The following is a 12,042-nucleotide window of genomic DNA, read 5'->3' on the forward strand; positions in this document are numbered from 1 at the left end:
TGAAAGGGCTCTGCAAAATCATAGTGCACTCTACAAATGCAAGGTACTTGTTAAAAGATTCCAAATGAGCAAAACAAAGAAATAACTGAAATATGTCATTGGAAGCAAGACCTTCCCTAAAAGCCTTTCTTTCTTTGAACTTATTTGAAATCAATAGTTTCCCATTTTGATCTTTTCTGGTCTGAAGGGTTTGTCTACCTAACTGCTAGTTCACACATACAACCATTTCTACCTGGAAAGTCAGGACTCAGACTCCTCCTTAACCCACTGGTTGGACCCAGGGGCTGCCCATGCACCAAGCAGATCTGAACTTGTGTTTGTTTCTGGCTCCCTCCATTGGATTAGAAGTTCCTCAAAGGTAAGCACCTTGCCTGTCTGGTTTACCAGCACTAGGTACGGATTATAGTGCTTGGTACTTAATAAGTACTCAACAAATGTTGAAAGAAAGAATAATGGAGACTCTTCCCCATTTGGACACTGGAGTGGCACCTGCAGCAAAAACAAACAAATTTTATAAATTTCTTTTTTTTTTTTTTTTTAATTTTTTTTTTCAACGTTTATTTTTTATTTTTGGGACAGAGAGAGACAGAGCATGAACGGGGGAGGGGCAGAGAGAGAGGGAGACACAGAATCAGAAGCAGGCTCCAGGCTCTGAGCCATCAGCCCAGAGCCCGACGCGGGGCTCGAACTCACGGACCGTGAGATCGTGACCTGGCTGAAGTCGGACGCTTAACCGACTGCGCCACCCAGGCACCCCGATATAAATTTCTTTTTTTAAAGTTTATTTATTTGGCAGAGAGAAGGAGCACAAGCAGGGGAATGGGAGAGAAAGAGGGAGAGAGAGAGAGAGAGAGAGAGAGAGAGAGAGAGAGAATCCCAAGCAAGTTCTGTGCCATCAGCGTGGAGCCCAATGCAGGGCTCGAACTTATGAACTGTGAGGTCATAACCCTTGCCAAAACCAAGAGTCAGACGCTTAACCAACTGAGCCACCCAGGTGCAACCTACCCCCCCCCCAAAAAAAAAAACACAAATTTTGAAAAGAAGAAATTTCAACAGATTGAGGACTCTGGCAAATGTCTCGAGAGCTGTCTCTCTTATGTACCCCTTCCCCCTACCTCCCTAAACTCCAAAACTCCATGAGAAGAAGGCTGGTTATTGCTAATTTAGGACACTTTTCAAACCAAAACTGAAAATAACTTCAAAAGAATGTGACATCTTTGGGATACAAAATGCCATTGCCAGGAGATGTTGCTTATAGGAAAGTAAAATACAGTCTGACTCTTTTTCAGCTGCTGTCGTGCAGAAACAGTGGTTCCAGCTGACTAAAATTGCTGCCCGAATGAGGGAATGAGGATCTTCTGGGAAATGTAGGCTCCTCATGGAGGATTGTGGTTTGAAAAGATTCCCACGCAGTGATTTTTTTAAATGCCTACTGACCTAACTGCAGTAGCTGCTTTTCCATCATAATCTGTTATATAATCACCAGGCAACTTTGGTTCTGCCTCTTAGAAGACTGATTCAAACTTAACCATCTAGACCAGCCCCACTGACCTTTTCTCTAGAATCTGTGAGGCTTATTGGAATTACTTTGGCAGAATTAGGGAAACTGGTGATTTCGACCAGGTTAATCCTGGGAAAATGTTCTCCGGGGATCCTTTGCCTTCCCAGGCTTGTGAGAATTGTCATTAAGCCAACATCTGGGATTTGAATGGCTTGAGAAAAATTAAACTTGGTACCTTGGTAAATGTTTGACCCCAAGTGACTCCCTCCACCTTCCAAATTTTGACCTTTAGTATTGTATATTGGAGCCTGTAGCATCTGAGAAATTATTTTAGTCTGAATTCTGTGATGGAAATAACAGAAGTGAAGTCTGGAGATCTTAAACAAACAAATGAATGTGTTAGGATATAAAGTAGCTCACAGCACAGCAGAAGCTGAGAGTCTGCTGCGTGAAAGTGTAAGAGAAGCTCTAAGAATTCAGGTGTTAGGAATAATGGAGTTTTCTTTGGCCATTGCTATCAGAGTAAATGATTTGGGACCATTCTGAGTTTTTGGGTCACTTCTCTTGACATCAAAATTCCAGGTCAAGAGCCTCTGATAGACCTAGTTTCAACCATGTCTCTATCCTCCCTTTGGCCGAGTTAAGGGAAGGTACCATGATTGATAACTATTTCTCCTATCAGGGAAAAGTGATTCTCCAAAGAAAAAATCAAGCCTCTCTGTATCAGGCTTACCATGGCACCGTGGCTCTCCTTCGGCAGGAAAGAAGCGGTACAATCTTATGGAGAGAGGTGTGGAGGTGGGTTACACTATTTCTAGCTCACTGTCTTCCAATTCTACTTCATATCTTCTCTCTCCTCCAGACCATGAATTAGCATTCCCACCCTAGGCATTCCCACACTGGGCGAGCATACACCCCTCCTCGGGAACAATCTGTGATGTATGAGCAGCTTAGAATTTTGAAGAAAAAGAAAAATGGGCAAGATGAGGGATATTGGAGACAGAAGTGGGTATCACACCCTCCTTGTGAGCTGTTGAGTTGATTTTATTTCTCCTCAGGTCAACCCATTTTTTTTTTTTTTAACAAAAATGAATTTCAGAGAAACTCAAGTTATATTTCTACTGCAGTACCTTGAATTTTTATTTGTGATTTCTTAAATGAGACGAGAAAACAAAAGTACAGTCACAGCCAAAGATGTTTCTTTAATTCCTTTTTCTAGAACTGACCTCTCTATGATTTTTTATTACATTATATAATTAGTTATTCCATACATAATTTAACATGTTCTTTTATTGATGAGATAAACCAGAAAAAGGAGTGGGCCAGAGTTATTGAGCAGAGTGGGGAAAAGTTATTGAGCAGAGCCCCTTCTGGACCCCACCTACCAGGCAATAACTCCTTTGAATGCTTGCTGTCGCTCCAATCCTTGATCTATTCTGCCTTGGGGGTTCCATACAAGTGACCTCTCTGCTGATGGTAGCTAGCTAGTTATGACACCCAGGACTTCATCCCAATGCATCCTGGAATGGACCAAAACAATGCCACACACTAGAGAGGAAATCCCTTCCAGTGTTATGCCTGTGCAGGTTCTGGTTTGGGGAATATCTTATCCTGTTTTTGCTTTAGAAATATATACGGGCTTGTTTCTCCCTTAAGCCCACTCTTTAACATTTTTAATTTATTATTGTTTTTAAGTCGATTTATTTTGAAAGAGACAAGACAGCGTGCACAAGAGGGGTAGGGGCAGAGAAAGAAGGGAAGAGAGAACCCCAAGATGTGGGGCTTGAACTCGCAAACTGTCAGACCACGACCAGAGCCGAAACCAAGCGTCAGACAGTTAACCGACTGAGCCACTCAGGCACCCACCCCTCTTTAACATTTTTTAAACTTTAGTATGTTTCAGAGTTCAGTGAAAAGTTAATAATTGAGTTTGATTTATGCTAGAGCAAATCATTGTGTTCATTCTGCTTTTCCCTCTTTTTCCTTTCTGTTCAAATTACCTACTCTAGTACTGCACATTTTTCTCATGCCTCTTTCACTATAAGCCACCAAAACAGAATGGAGCCGATGTTCACTGAACACCTGTCACACGACAAGCATTTTGACAAGTGTTTTTGCATATATTATTTCATTTACACTTGTAGTATCTTCGGGGGACACATGTGTAATCCAAGATCCAGAGCAATTAAAAAAAAATCCAGGGTCTCAAAACTAGTAACTGGTGGGTTCATATTGGAACCTACATCTGTTTGATTTCAAAACACATTCTTTCCATTCATTATGTCAAGTGAAATAGTTAGATATCAGCTCGTCAAGGATTACTAAGCATCCCAGGAACAAATGCATGTTAGGAGTTCCTGAAGACCAAATGGTGACAGAGAAGAAGAACGAACAGAAGCAGAAGGAAGCTCGTATTTGACATATAGTCTCTTGGTTCTCTACCTCTCTCTTTGGGAGCACCCAGAGGGTGAGAGGCTAAGTACTACTGAGTTGAGCTTTGAGCAGGTTAGCTCAGGAAGAAGGATCGCTAAAGGCTGGGGGCCATAAAGTAATCTCAGAAGCTTATAGACTAGATAAAACAAAGCTTTCATTTAAACAGACATTGGTTCATCCTTTCATACAATGAATATTTATTGTATGTGTCTTGAGAGTGTGGGCATACAAAGATGAATAAGACATGTTCCTTCCTTCAATGACTTCAGTGTCTATGGGGGAAGAGAGATAAGTCAACAAGCTATCAGACTACAGCAGGATGATATATATATATGTGTGTGTGTATACATATGTGTGTGTATATATGTGTGTGCATATATATATGTGTGTACACACATATATGTATGTTTCCATTGCACTGGCGCTCCCCTCTATAATCAACATATCATGGGCACATGCTGATTTTTGGACATTCATGATCTATTCTGTTTTTATTTCCTTTTGAAGGATTACCTCTCCCCTACCGGAAAGTGTAGGGAGACTGTTAAATCTAGGTGCCCTGAAACCTCTACTCACCAACAAACAGCCACCTGACCAACCTGGAACAATGCTCACGCTTTAGAATCAAAATCTTGAAAAGAGGATAGAAGGCTGGAAAAAAATTCCCCAGGAATGATGGAAGATCCTTCCTTCTGGGACAGGGCACTGACAACACTGTTAAATAGTTCTTTCCACCCCACCCTCCCAGCCCTGGGATGAACATCACTTCCTCCTAAAAAGTCATTCCCATTATCTAGAAACCTTGGCAAGGACACCAAATTCCTCTCTGCATCTTATCTCCTAAGCCCCAGAGGTACGTGTTCAGTAGATTCTTAGAAGCAGTCCTGGACAGCACGTAGTACTCCAATGTCAACAAGCAAACTCTAACGATGACTGTATGTCACAAGCACACTTACTACATTCGTGATCCCATTTACATTCTCACCTACACAACCACAGCCCACGCGGTTCACACAGTCTCGCCTATAGGGATTCCCAGGCTGCTCTGTGCTTACAGGCTTTGCCACAGAGGAAAAGTGTTCAAGTACTTGCAGTCATGTGGAAAGAAGCCAACAGCACTTGGGGGTGCAGAGTTGGACTTGATGGACTGTCCTTTCCCTTCAAAAGGACAAGCAGACAACAACCTTTGGGAGTCCATGCCCTCTCTGCCTGCCTGTCCTTTGTACCAGTCTTTTGAACCAGCGAATACGGTGACACCCATAACTACAACCTCTTAGCTGCAGGAAAATAAGCCAATAGGGGAGTTGTGCAAGACACTAAGCAAACATCTACAAGAACTAAGGACTTCTTCCTCCCTAGAAAGCCCCCAAACCCTGGACTGGCGAAGGGGGAGCTCGCTTTTGAGATGGAAAAGATAAATTGATAACAGCTCTAGCTGGACTTTCTCTAGTTTCTCTTATTGGAAGATACCTCAGATCCTAAAACAAAACAAAACAAACAAACGAAAGAGATAACTAACATTTTCACAAACATATGAGTGGTACTTGAAACATCCCGCTATTTCCTAGGCAGTCTTCTGAGAAATAAAAGCAAGTTACGGGTATGTTCTAGTAACTTTTGGAATCTCAGCATTTTCAAAACCATATTATTGAATAACTCCCATTTTTAATGCCGCCTAAGTAAACAACATGCTACAGACACTCAGATTGTAAAGGAAATCTTGATGGGTGGTAGAAGGAAAAAGAAAAGTGTCTCGTGTACCTTTATGCTCTAAGGCGATTTCTGTTGGATGATTAGGTTATCGTATTTGTTACAGCTTCATCACCTGTATTTCGTTTCAAATAAATGGTCTCCAGTCTCTTTGCCAACAAAGCACATTTGATAGAAATGCCTCAAAATCAATTTGTACTGCTTCACCAGTTTTATGCATTTTAAATTTAAGGAAACAACAATTAGGATATTTTCAATAATGAAAAGAACTCCATTAAGCTGCCACAAATGTCAAAAGTTCCTGGCTATGCTAACACTTATGTAATTGTTCTGGAAACCCCACGCACCGGAATAGACCTACAACACTAGGCATGACTCACTGAATATTTCTATGCACATAGAAATTTAGAGCATCTCTCTAAAATGCTCTCCAGTTGGGATTTATTTTTTCAAAGAAAAAAAAAATAGACAAAATATGGTACATCAAATCCAAAAGTTCTTTCTGTAATTTTTTGGAAAGTACTGCCTCAGATGAGAGCATTAGAAGATGCTGCTGTTGTCACTAATAAAGCAGCCAGATGGGCTAGTGTTAGAACAGGTTGAAACTTTGAAATTCTTCCTGGAAAAAAAACCAAAAAAAACAAAAACAAAAACAAAAACAAAACAAAAAAACCCGAAAGAAACAAAAAACCACCAAAAAGCAGAGAACGTGTGGGTTCTCAAATTTCCAAATGGTCCTCATTTCCTCTTGTGACTTTATTCCCAAGTTTGTTTTCTAAAAGTTGTGGCTGGCAGCATTATGACTGGTGTCTTAATCTCCTGAGCGATGTCAAGGAAAATGATACATGCCACAAAATGCTAATCAGTACAGGCAGGCCTGGGCCCACAGAGCCAAGACTCTTTGGTAGCGAATGTTCTAATAGTTTTTATCGGACACCTGGTGTAAGTCCAAATTCTTGTGGGGAATTTGCAAAGCTTACGGCATACCTATATCCTAAAGAGTGCATGTTTGGTGGTACTTTTACTACCAAGGGAATGCATTTTGCATCGGCAGCAATAGTCGTAGAATTAGGAATTCAATCGGTGGTGAACCAAACCAGTTTTGCTGGTGTGAAGGTCCTGAGGGCAGTGCCGCCAGGCAGTTGAAACAGGCTGTAGATGGGAGTTTTTGTTTAGCCAATAAAGAGATGGCTCAGCCATTTGCAGGCCATCCTGGGTTCACCGTGGAGGGTGAAGAGGAGGAATCTGGCGAGCAGTGACCATGGATGGACCAGACAGCCTGGAGTGAGCCCCAGGGCCAAGGCCAGGGCTTGAGAGGAGACCCAAGCTCTGGGGAGGGCCGAAAAGAAAAGGCAGGATTCCAGTTTTAGAGACACTTAGAGGTGAAATGTGGAGGAAAGAAAAAGTTGAATGCAGTTGCTGGAACTGGAGTGCCAGGGAGAGCCTGCAACGAGGAATAAAGTGGACATCTCAGAGCTGCAAGGGAAGCGGAAGCTCAGAACAGAATCCATAGCTCAGCTGACCAGATAACGAGCCCGGTGAACTGCTTGTATTTCTTCCGCCCTAGAGTAGACTCGGGCCGGCACCTGGGCTCGGACTGAGCTGCAGGTGGGGCTCTGTGGCCCCAGCCAGAGGTCGAGCCTGAATTCAGGGCAAGGTGCCAGGCAGATGGAGGGACACCACCCACACCCAAGTCCTCGTGGCTCCCAGCCCTTTCTGTTGTCACAACCTCATTCCCGTCTCTTTTTTGTTTTGTTTTGAACTTTGAAGATCTGCTCTCTCAGCAGCTTTTAAATATTTATTCATTTTAATGTTTATTTATTTTTAAGAGAGAGAGCATGAGCGCAAGCGATGGGGGAGGGGCAGGGAGCGAGGGGGACAGAGGATCTGAAGCAGGCTCTGTGCTGAGAGCAGAGAGCCCAAGGTGGGGCTTGAACTCACGAACCGTGAGATCATAATCTGAGCCGAAGTCGGACACTTCACCGGCTGAGCCACCCAGGTGCCCCTAACATACAATACAGCATTATGAATTGTGGCCATCTCACTGTACCTTATCTCCCCATGACTGGAAGTTTGTACCCTTTTTTGCAAGCTCTTTTGCTTACCTGAAATTTTAAGCCCAAACTCCCCAGGCTGCTCGTCTTTCAGGATCCAGTTCAAAGAGCATCGTCTCTGTGAAGCCCTTCCTGGCTCCTCCAGCTTCCAGGACCACCTTATACAACTCTCTAATATGGCACTTAATACATTTTGTCTGGTCCCGTTTTTCTCTACCAGTCTCTCTCCCAACTAGCCTGCGAATTTCTTGCCAAATGAGTCTTGGCATCTCCTGAGGCCAGCATTGCACCGGCACAATGTAAGATCTCAATAAATATTTGAGGGTAAATAAATGGAGTGACTGAGTGAACAACTGTTTATTAAATGCAGATCGATCAATTGATAAATAAGGTAATGGGCGAAGTAATTATTAACAATGCCGTATATTGACAAAAAATAGAAAATAATCACAGTAGCTGACATTCGTGTGCTGCTTGCTCACTGTCCTGTGCTTCTACGCTGGATCCTTCACATAGGTTATCTTACTTCATCTTTACAACAACCCAAGATGTAAGTGCTATTATAACACCCATTATGCAGATAAGAAAATGGAGGCATTATGCTAACATCTTTAAGAACTCAATCTGATCTGGGATCTGTATGTTCTACTCAGCAGTAGCATTCCTCATTCCTTGGGCCCCTCCGTTGCCACAGGGGATGTGATGGCTCTTGGGGGTTGGGACGAAGGTGTCATCAGGCTCTGCTTGCCTCCCCCCATTTCCCCCATGCCTTACATCAACAAGGAGATTATGTGCCATGCGGTTGTACTGGCAAGTCCCACGTGAAGTCCTTTCCCGACGGGTAAAGCCTCACTGGTGTTGGCCAGAGATCCCTACTTCTTCTCTGAGTTCTTTACCTTCTAGCTTTAAGGTGTAGGACGTGGCAGAGATGGAAGTGAAATAAGGCACTTTCCTATTCATCCGATGTTTACATGTCTCCTTTCTGTGAGGGCCACACAAAGCCCTTTACATACCTTACCCTCTTCTGTCTTCACCCTACCCTATCAAGTAGGTATCTTCATCCCTCAACATATATGTGAAATTCCCAGAGGTTTGGCAACCTGCCTAATGTCCTAGAAGGTAGAAGCGGAACCAGGATTTGAACCTCCAGTTTGACACAATTCAACCAATATCTATGGATCACCTCCTTGCGGACGTGCTCATCCCCTTCCCACACGGCATGTTGCCACCAATACCCTTTGGTGTCAAGGACGTGGCCATACTCACCTTCTCTGGCTACTGGTTAGAGTCCCCCCCCCCTTTTTTAAAAATTTATTTTGAGAGAGAAAGAGAAAGTGAGAGAGGGAGAGAGAAAGAATCCCAAGCAGGCTCCTCACTGCGCAGAGCCGAACATGGGGCTCTATCCCATGAGCCGTGAGATCGTGGCCTGAGCTGAAATCAAGAGTCAGACGCTTAACAGGCTGAGCCACCCAGGCGTTCCGGTTAGGGTCTCCTTTAAAGCATGACGCAGAGGCAGCTTTTTGGTGTACCTATTTAAAAAGTCACAGTCTTCGCTTGGGCAGCACATAGACTAAAATTGGAGCGACACGGAGAAGATTAGCGCGGCCCCTGGGCAAGGATGACTTGAAACTTCGTGATGGTTTCCGCATTTTTTTAAAGGAGGGCACTTGTTGCCATGAGCACTGGGTGTTGTCTGGCAGCATTGAATCGTTATACTGTACACCTGAAACTAATATTACACTGTATGTTAACTAACTGGGATTTAAATAAAAACCTTTCCAAAAAAGTCACAAAGATCGAATTCACTGGTGTAAAAGTAGACAAAGTTAGAGACTGAAGCCACGTGTGACAGTGGGTGAGATGGATGAGCGGCGCCTCCAGTTAGAAAAGCCAAAATCTGGGGCGCCTGTGGGGTTCCGTTGGGTGAGCCTCCAACTCCTGACCTCAGCTCAGGTCTTGGTCTCAGGGGTTTGAGTTCAAGCCCCGCCTACTTAAAAAAAAAAAAAACAAAAACCTCCAAAATCTTTCTCCTGCGTTTTGCCATCCTCTCCTGCTCCTTGGCAGCCCTTGCACGTGTACTTCACATGCAGCCATTTTTGTTCACCTGTTCCTGACGGCTGGTGTTGACCTGTTATGAAATGATGCAGCCGCAGGAGAGAGGAGACCCGGAGTCCACGCCCGCACTGCTTGCTTTGTGAAATTCCAGACTGTTTAATCGGCTCTACCTCATCCCAAGAACTCCAGCTTCTACTTTTCTTAATGGCTTTCCCCTCCTTAAATGCCTACACAGTTATCTTTGAAGGAGGAGAAAAAGAATAGATGAATCATTTGCAGGAAACGGGGGGCAGAGACATGTGGTTGGAATAGCAGATGGCTGTGTGTGTGGGCACATTGCTGTCTCTGTTGTTCCTTCCACCACCCTCTGGAAATGAATCCTGTGGAAGAGTACATTCATTCCAAGGTGGGGGCTGTGCCCGCTTTCAGGTGCTAACATGCAAACCCACATCCACACGGATTCCTCTCAGACATCTGAACTCCAGGGAGAGTAGAAAACTCAGGCTCTGGCCCAGATTGGACAAGTTGTCCTCTCCTCCAAGTTTTGACATTAAACCTTCTAAAGATAAAGCGATAAACTACACACAATTAGTGGCAGCAGAATTTCTCATACCGTCTTCTTTGTCCTGCAGGATATGAAGTAAGCACATAAATATTCTTCCTATGTCATAGTGCAAGCGCCTGACCTCATCAGGGATCAGCAAATGCCCATAGGGAAGCCGGAGGGAGATTTACGTTCGGATAAAACATGCATTAAGCAGGAAAACACACGTTGTTCTTGGTGGGGCTTTTGGTGGTGGGGGCGTGAAAAGGACATAAAGATATTACAATCTCAGGAACAAGTGCCCATGTGTTGGTCCCCAAAGTTAGCTTCTTGCCGTATGTATGGCGATGACACCAACTGTGGCTGTTTCTCTTGGATCACTGAAATGTGTTTCTAGAATCCTGAGAATTCAAGAGAACACACAGTTTGAAAAACTTTTCTCAGAAGGCTTCATTTAGGTTCTCCTGTTACTTCTCCATAAATTTCCAGATGTCATCTGGGTGTATGTGCTAGGGTGGGTCATTGTTATTTTACTTTTTAAAGGTATGAAACTCACTTCATCGACAGACTCTCTTTCATTGATTTTTCCCTACTTCCGTCACTGCCATCTGCCCTCCCTACCCTAGATGCAGACTATAGGACCCTGCCGTGAGCACACAAATGTGCAGAAAGATTAGACCTTGTCACCTTTCCCCTTGATGCATTAGGGGTTTTCGTAAAATACACATCTAGAAGTTGAAATGTATTTCTTAGCACAAATTACATACTATTTGGAAACAAAGCATTGTGGTTAAAAGCATTTTTAAAATTATGAACACTCCTTTATTTTTTCCCCATGTTTATTTATTTTTGAGAGAGAGAGAGAGAGAGAGAGAGAGAGAGAGTGTGAGTGGGGGAGGGGCAGAGAGAGAGGGAGACACAGAAGCAGGCTCCAGGCTCGGAGCTGACAGCACAGAGCCTGATGCAGGGCTAGAATCCACGAGCGGTGAGATCGTGACCTGAGCCGAAATCGGGCACTCAACCAACTGAGCCACCCGGGTGCCCCATGAACACTCCTTTAAAAATTAACTTTAATAATAAAAGTCAGCTGATTAAGAATGAGTAAACTCAGTCCAGGGACCAATCTGAATAACCATAGAAAATATTTCATCAATCCTAAGTCTCATTAATAATAAAATTCCTACCCTTACAGTCGTTATGATTTGATGACTCATTTATCTGAAAGTCATTCATCTGAACCTTAACAAAAGCACTAATTCTTGAATCCTAAAAAGCTTTAAAATTGTACTTTCCACAATTTTAAACTACGACATTACTAAACTAATTTTTGTGCCTTTCGAGGGTCCCCAGCCCCACCTGTTCTCTAACCTTTCACCTCTTCCTGAATGGACAGATTCCTGAGGATGTGATTCTGGTGAGACGGCATCTCACCTGCTGCAACCGGAGCCTCAGGGGCTCCAGGACCCAGATCTGTGCCGGCGAGGCCAATCCCCTCCCTGTCTTCCAGGAAGCCTTGGGATTGTAACTTCCAACAGAGCCTTAGCAAGAGATCTTTGCCTCAGGTTTTACTTTCTAGACAATTTTACTAAGACAATGATTTTTTAAAAATCACGTCACATCTTCTATCTGACCTCCTGCCTACAGTCTATTTTCTTCCCAATAAGAAATCTCCCGATGAATGGAGATCATAATCTCTAACTAGAGCTAAGGGTCTCTGGGTTGAGGATACGTTTCCTAAATCGCAT

The 12,042-nt window shown here is 43.5% G+C and overlaps 1 long non-coding RNA gene and 1 other non-coding gene across 3 annotated transcripts in view; one reads left to right on the plus strand and one right to left on the minus strand.

Moving 5' to 3' along the window:
* LOC147579002 (uncharacterized) overlaps window positions 1-12,042 on the minus strand; it is a 58,017-nt gene that overhangs the window by 30,877 nt on the left and 15,098 nt on the right. The window contains exon 2 of one of the 2 annotated variants that reach the window (XR_015253448.1): window positions 6,069-7,088. The exons of the other annotated variant lie outside the window; for it this stretch is intronic. This is a non-coding gene — a long non-coding RNA (uncharacterized LOC147579002). Of the gene's footprint in view, window positions 1-6,068; window positions 7,089-12,042 lie in introns of those variants that run through there. 2 annotated transcript variants of the gene reach the window in all.
* Window positions 9,245-9,351, plus strand: LOC112864007 (U6 spliceosomal RNA). Its single transcript, XR_003223938.1, has one exon. It is a non-coding gene; the product is annotated as a U6 spliceosomal RNA (small nuclear RNA).

The sequence above is a fragment of the Puma concolor genome, chromosome B4, assembly GCF_028749965.1.
Source record: "Puma concolor isolate L17-30 chromosome B4, mPumCon1.1.hap2, whole genome shotgun sequence".
In the NCBI taxonomy this organism is placed as follows: domain Eukaryota; kingdom Metazoa; phylum Chordata; class Mammalia; order Carnivora; family Felidae; genus Puma; species Puma concolor.